The following is a 7859-nucleotide window of genomic DNA, read 5'->3' as shown; positions in this document are numbered from 1 at the left end:
CACGATCTTGGTTTTGGTTTAGTTTGTTTCCTGTTTTATTTTGAAATTCCCTGCCTCCTGTGTCTTATGTTTATTTTACTTCCTGTCTTTGTGGTCTTCCCTCCTTTTTTTGTGCAGCAGTTGTGTTTGTCATGTCTCCTCCTGTTCCCTAGTTAAGTTTCTTTATTTTTGTCATTTCAGTTTTTCCTGTTTTATGTTGTGTTACTCACCTCTCCTCACCTCTCCTCTCATATCAGATCCCTTCACTTCCTGCCTTTGTATGTTTTCACACCATCGTATTTGTCTGCCCCCCCCTGATTGAATTCACCTGTGTCTAATCAACGACACCTCCCTAGTGTATTTAAACATGTACTCCCCAATGTCTGTGTCTGCTATGTTTGTATCCCCCGTGCACATGTCTGATCTAACTGATCCTGTGTCGTGTTGTTTTGCCCGTTCTGGTTTCTTGGAGTTTTAGTTGCTACTTTTGTACTCACCTGGCATGTAAGTTTTGTCTTGGTGATTTCTTTATTAAAATCACCATTTATTATCCTTCTGCTCCCCGTGTCTATCTGCATTTGGGTACATCCCCAAGTTGTCTTTTTGCCCAACTGTGACAACAATAGCTTCTTCAATTTTGGAATCTCCAGCTCTGTTCCCAAACTGTTATGTCGTATGAAGATAGTCATTTGGGGCAAAAGGTCTTACGATCCATTTTAATTTGAAGTAAATCGTAAAGGTGCATGTACCTATATGCGAATGCCCATATGCCGATGATCCTTTGTGCACCAAAAACAAACTGCCGTCCACCACTGTCGTTTCAACACAAATATGTAAGCTACACACCGAGACTACAGCTTGTAAATTCTTATGCCATGTTTCAGTCGATGAACAAATATCAACACCGCGTGAGATGATCACCTCTAAAAACCATTACACATAAATATGATGTGATCCCTGTGTTCAACAGTCTGTTATGGACAAAGATGCATTCATTTATTTTTAGTGTGCAGTCATGTCTGAGGTCATGGTCATTTTGTCCATATCCTTTTTCTTGGTTCATCTTTATCAAACCAACCAAACCATGTGTGGTAGCTCAGAACGAAGTCCTTCTTTGTTGTTGGTATGTGGGTCAAAGAGGACTCTTTTGAAAACTGGAAGATAGGAATACTGCCCATCACTAAATGAAAGGGGTTTACAAAGCTAGGACTATTCTCTTAAATGTCTGACCAGAGCAAACTGATATGTAGTCGAAATACTCTAAGTGCAAATATTGCTACACCTGCTCTATCACTTTTGTACCTTTTTATACACACAGCAGCGTCTGGACGGCTCTGGACTGGGATTCAATTAACTTGTGTTATAATAAGGGGCAAAGACTGGCAGTTAGCAGCACACAACTGAGGTCCAGAGGTATGATTGACGTCAGCCTTCATTCAACCTCAGCCTGAAAGGAAGCGCTAAGTAAACAAATAGCATGCTCTCAAAACATTTTCAGTGTGTTAAATCGTCCAAAAAACCCTCGTATTTTTTTGGTAACATGAAATGGAGTTTGCACACGGGTCACTGTATAAGGTACCATTGCTGTCTACCAGATCACTGCTGGAATGTGTATGCATTGTGGGGTTGTTGATGAATTTAATAAGTCTGTGAGCTGTGCTGTAAATCTCTGAGTTGAAGGACGAACTGTATCTCATACTGGCCTCTATCTGAGGGAAGAGAAAGCCCGTGGGCAATGATGGAGAGGTAGAGGGGACTGTGGAGGGACAATTGGTAATTTAAACAGTATCTTATTTTGAACATTTACTTCGCAAGAATAATAATGTCTTTGTTATCTTTGCTTTTTTTTGTGTGAAATGTATTGTCTTTATCAAAAAATGGCAACCAATACTGATTGGTTGGGGTGGGCTTGCTTCGTGCATTGCACTGCTTGTGTTGTTATATTTCATTGCAGATAATAATGTAAGTTCCTGTGTTAAATGGGTTTTTATTCGTGCTGAATGAATGACAGTGTCAGATCCTGTCTTCAACCTTTTATGTTTCACTTCACTGCACATTTCAGTCTTTCTGCGTCCTTGCAATAGCCACAGAATATATATTAGTCCTGTTGTTGTGGAGCTTGGTCTTGTTGGGGAGACAGTGTAAACTAAACACACACCTGATTAAAAAGGCAAACACTTTCAAGAGGCATGCCGTGTTCACTGCAACATATCCGCACACGCTTAAGCAGGAAGGTGGGGTTTGTGGTTGAAACACCGGCCAAAAAAATCAGGGCTCATGAAGCTATGAAGAGCAGATCCGTGTTTGGGTTCCTGTGCTGTGAGGCACTTTTTGGTGCTTGCATGGTTGAGTCAAGATGCTTTCAGAGTGAGCGAGCAACTGCGTAAAGGCGCTAAATGAATGCATAGACACACGACAACCAGAAGAAACTGTAGAACATATTTTGGCAAACACCAGGGAATGTACACCTGCATGCAATCTCAAGTCTTTTAAATCTTTTAAAATGATATGTCACTTGCAATAGTCACTATTAAGTCTTTTAAAAAGCTTATGCTGCTATGTCTAGCAGTAATCATTATTCAAATTGAAAACATTTATTCACGACAATTAATAATTAGCATGAGAGAGGATTTTCTGCCGTAAATGACACAGCCAGCCGGAGCCCCAACAGGTTGTGCGCAGAGAGCCTGTCTTCACATCTGTTTGTGGACCTAAATGAACTCCTTTTGGACAAATGTGATTCAGTGCGATTCGTGAGGACCTAGATTAAAGCAGGACATTGTCTCTCCCTTTCTTGTTTACCAGGACAGCAATGAGAAGAAGCCAAGCCAAGGTGTGTTGGGTCAGAGAGAGTCAGCGAGTGTGCTGCGTGGATTCTGTAGTGGGGCATAGGTAAGATAAAATAAGATCATCCTTTACTAGTCCCAGCATGTATAGTGCAAACAAGCGAAGTTACTATCTTCTTTAAAAGAAACACTAACTTCTGCCAACTACGAGCAAACCAAGACAGCATTACTTGGCAAATAGCCAATCAAACCCTCTTGGTATTAAATTTGTTCCATCCGCATTCATTGCCAAAGGCTTTGGGCATGCGCATTGTTGTGTTCCCACACTCACGCCACTTGATAATGCAGCGTGAGCCTAACGCTGGGGATTTGGCCGCTATGTTAAGATAAGCTATCCCCACATAGCGGCCTCTCCAGCTAAGCACATTTAAAACACCACTTTGGAAGTTTTATCGTCACTGACCTTAAATTGTAGAATAATGGTAGATAATAGCAACATTTATGTCGTGCATTAATCCAGAATTATATTGATTTCCACAGTAAATTGTGTGGCCTCTGTGTGTAGTTTGTGTGTGTGCTGCTTTTATTCCTCAATGTTGCGGTGGAATTTACGGGACAGTATCCACCCCAACAAACATCGATCAGCATTAGAGAGCTGATTAGTCAGCAAAGTCTCAGCTCCGCAGAGTGAAGGCACAACACTGTGTTCTATAACTGATGGCATGGCTCTTATTTTGAAGTTTTATATTTGTTGTACTTTCAACATTTCCTTTTGTATTTCATTGTAAAACTTGTCACACTACCTCCTTTTGTTTCTATTGTGCTGTAACATTTGTTAGAAAAAAAAATTTTCATTGAAAGCTTTGTTTGGATAAAACGATACGGGAAAACGTATTGTAGCATAGATCAGTGACAATATTGTCCTCACTGTTTCTGATTGAAGCTAAACTAACTATTTTAGATTCTTTATTTCCTGTTTTTGTCTTCATTCCAACTGACATTTCAGATATCTTGAAATTTACAGCTTGATTGCAACCATTGTATAAATATTTTTTCTGTCAATCCTTTGTAATATTGTGTAATATATGAGATATATACAGCTGCTATTTAACAACACTCTTATTACTTTAATGTACTAAACTCTATTTGCATCATCTGCACCATAAAGACCATGAAACCAATTTAAAACACCTGCAAATAGTGAGTAGCTCTGGCAGCTGTCTGTATACAACGGCACATCCCTAAAAATGAGTAGCCTCTTAGTAGAAATTCTGTAGGCAAATATTATATGGAATTATAAATGCATTATGTTGTGTGTGTGTGTGTGTGTGTGTGTGTGTGTGTGTGTGTGTGTGTGTGTGTGTGTGTGTGTGTGTGTGTGTGTGTGTGTGTGTGTGTGTGTGTGTGTGTGTGTGTGTGTGTGTGTGTGTGTGTGTGTGTGTGTGTGTGTGTGTGTGTGTGTGTGTGTGTGTGTGTTTGGATTCTTTCTGCCCTCTTGTGGCTGTAGCCCAATTTCACATCAGCTCATTAGTAAGAAGATCCTGGTGACCAGAAATGAAATGATTTGCAACAATTATATCGATAAATGTAAAATAACAAAACAATGAAATAATAACAATGAAGTTGTTGATGCATAGTACGTACCTTTATGAAACCTACATGAAATATGAATAAATACTTATTGATTGCATTAAAAATGATACAGGCAACTGTTTCTTAGTATTCTTTTCAATTCAATGTTTAGCTTCTTGTTTTGTTCAATTTGTAGTATACCACCTCAACCAAAGATTAAAACAAAAGATTTGAATAAAGGCATCAAAGTGAACCAGCAGAATAGATTAACATAATTGAGAATCGACTGCATGCAGTAACACAGACCCTGACTCTGAGCCAGATTAGACGCAGAGTGAATCTCTTCACAAATGCCCAGCAAAAGGTCAGGACGGTATTGAATTTTCTCCAAATATTTTTCAAAATACCTCCTGGCATTGCAAATATTTTTGACGACTGCGTAATACTGTGGGGAAGGATGAATCCCCTTCTCTCTTGCACGCATACACACAGATACCACTGCACAATGCCTGCCAATCTGCGCCGAAAAACACTGCTCTGGGTTATTCATCGATTGACCATTCGAATCCCAGCATATGCTGCTCTGCTTCTCCTCTACTGTGTAACTCAGAAATGGACCATTTCCTAATTCTTCCACAAGGCTTCCTAACCTGTTCAGGAGTCACTCGCATACCATGTAAATGAGACCAAAAAAAAAGTGGGCAGGAATGTAAATTGATGGTGTGAATGCACTTTTGCACATGCCCACATGTTTGTCCATTTGTGCCCCTGTGAACACTTTGACCTATTTTGCAGAGAAATCATAGGACAATATGTCATCCTAATTTCTGCTCTGCAACCTTTAAGTAAACTGCTCCATTATATACTGTATACGTTTTTTTGGGGGGAGTTTCTTCTCCCAACGACATGTTATGGTGTCTGAAGGATAGCGATCGCAGGTAAGTGAATCTGAGAGTTTGGGTCTACTTTTTACCATACGATAATATTCACCCCAAGTGCCGCACTGTCAAACATCTCAGCTTTACTTTGCTTTTCTTGTACTTTCTACCTTCAAAGTCCAAAATGTTTTCCTCTCCGAGACCCCCTCCCGGTGCCACCCCTGTTTCCCTTTTCCTATCCATCCTTTTGATCACCTAAAACATCAGTCCATCACCACCAGAAGCTGTGGTTTATGTCTCCCTGCTGTCCATAGCTCACTGTCTGCCTTCCAGTGAGAGCTCCTCCCCGCTGAGCCGCTGCCCGTTTGCCAAACTCGAGTGTCTGTGGGAGAAGTGAGCAGGTTTTACATGGAGGACTGCCTTAATGTTGTTCAGTTGGTGGGCAGCCACACAGGGCGCTGCACTTCAGATTCACTGTTTGTTCATCTGTGCAGGGCCAATCCTCCCTTTCTTTCTCTCTGTCTCTCTGTGTGTGTGTCTCAATACCTCACATTCTCACACACACACACATTCTAGGCTACACACAATCAACCCATATCTATCACAAAGAGAAAATGTCTGTATTAAATAACCTAAAAGACATGACATGGTTTATGTCTTTATATATGGTGTAAACACTTGGCTTGCTGGATGTTACTATTTCGTCTGAGCAGTAGAGGTATGCCTTTCAACTGGGGATTAGGAGGGGACGTGGCCTCTATAGGGCTCCCTCAGAGCAAAGCCAGTCCTCCCATGTTAATTTCTCAAGGTCAAGAAGAACCTCTGCAATGTTTCAGCTTTGAAGGTGGACACGAAAAATACAATAACAGGAACCCTGCTGTATGGCAGAGAAAAAAAGAGCACATTGATTCGACACCACTACATCTACCGGTTTGCCAAGATCAAAGAGGCCAGTTACAGAGGTGTTTCCGGCCCAACAACAGCAAACACATGTGTATGCTTTATGTGAGTTCATACAGGACTTGGTCAAACTTCTGGCTTCGACATAATAAAAGCAGAAACTCATATTAAAGAAAAAAAACAACAAGCTGATCTGCAGTATTATTGCAACAGAGCATCTTTCCACTCTTGTCCTTGTTGGCTCAGTTCCTGTAGGAATAGGCATTAATATGATCATTCATCACTCACTGTCATTGAACAGTTATTTTACAAGCGGCTCTGTCGAGGTGTAATTGAGCTACTTTACATTGTAACAAGGCAAGAAAATGCACCGGATTGAAGCAGACCCTGTTCCCTTATGTATTTAAAAATAGGGCTTTGGAACCATTGCGTGCGTCTCGCCTTTTGAGATTTAATGACTATCCTGTGACTCCACAGAGAATTACTGCCAGTAATTGATTATTAAAACTTGAAATTGCAAACCACATCCATTATTTGACAAGTTTGTGTGTTATCCTTGTAATTAACAAAGCTTGGCACTTACCGATTGCCAGTTCCAAGACCCCCAGAAAAAAAAAAAATATCAGAGGTTAGAAAGGCGATTTATGGAGCAAGCGCCGTCTGGGCAATTATCTGAGACATAATACATTACCAAAGATGCTCAAATACACCAATAATATTCCCCTTCACACACCACGGCACAACCACGGTCTTGATAAATCTCATGCATTGTGTGAAAAGGGATTATTTGTATGGTAGCTGTTTACAAGAAATATCACTGTTACTGCAGGTGTTTAAAACTCCATCTGCGTAAAATGAACGCTTGTTATAAAGCATAGAAGTACTTTCAACTGCATATGACCTCAAGGTTTCAGCTCTTAAAAACCTTGCTGTTACAGTAAGTGTACATAATGGAAATTGGAGAAAATCTTGAATATGCCCATATTTTTCTTTTTATCAATTCATTTTAAGCGTCACATAGAGAATGTACTATCTGGCGTTTAAAATATCAACGCAACCAAGACCCATAATGCCCTCGCTGTATCTTCAATTGTTTAATATTAATACAGATTTACATCATACATAAAGACATAATCAGCACTGTACCTGCATGACTTCCCCTTCTCTTCTATAATCTATTAAGACAAGATGCTTGTTATAGTTTGACCAGTGACCGACGGTTTTCACTAAAGATTGAAAAATAAACTCAAATCAGCACTACAACTGCGCAATGTAGACCAACGTGATCACAGCTCATCTGTCATTCAATATAATTAGTTCAACACCACGTGTGGAAAATGGAAATGTTCACGTATTTAATATTTTTTTCTTCTCGACCTGCAATAATCTTTGCTCCGCTCCTCTGTGGCCACTGTATACAGTGAAGAGCTGTTGGATTTGCTTTTGGCTTTAGATACTCCTGATGGGAGAGCCCTTTGCAAAGGAACAGTTAAAGCCTCTAACCTTCACTAAAGCTCATCCCCTAAACAAACCGAGCCTCATTTCCTCATGCCTAGACTCATCGCCAAGCCCAAATAATGCACCTTTGAGGATCAAGAGCAAAGCAAACAGCAAAGTCTTCACTTCAGTAGAGATAGAGTAGTCAGTAATTGGTCGAAGACAGCGTAGCCAGATAATTGAATACAGACTGGGGGAATACAACAAGAGGGCCATTTTAGAACAGAGTGAAGTTGACAACTCTGAA

The sequence above is a fragment of the Melanostigma gelatinosum genome (genome assembly GCF_949748355.1).
Source record: "Melanostigma gelatinosum genome assembly, chromosome: 10".
NCBI lineage: Eukaryota > Metazoa > Chordata > Actinopteri > Perciformes > Zoarcidae > Melanostigma > Melanostigma gelatinosum.
Note: the sequence above shows the minus strand (reverse complement) of the source record.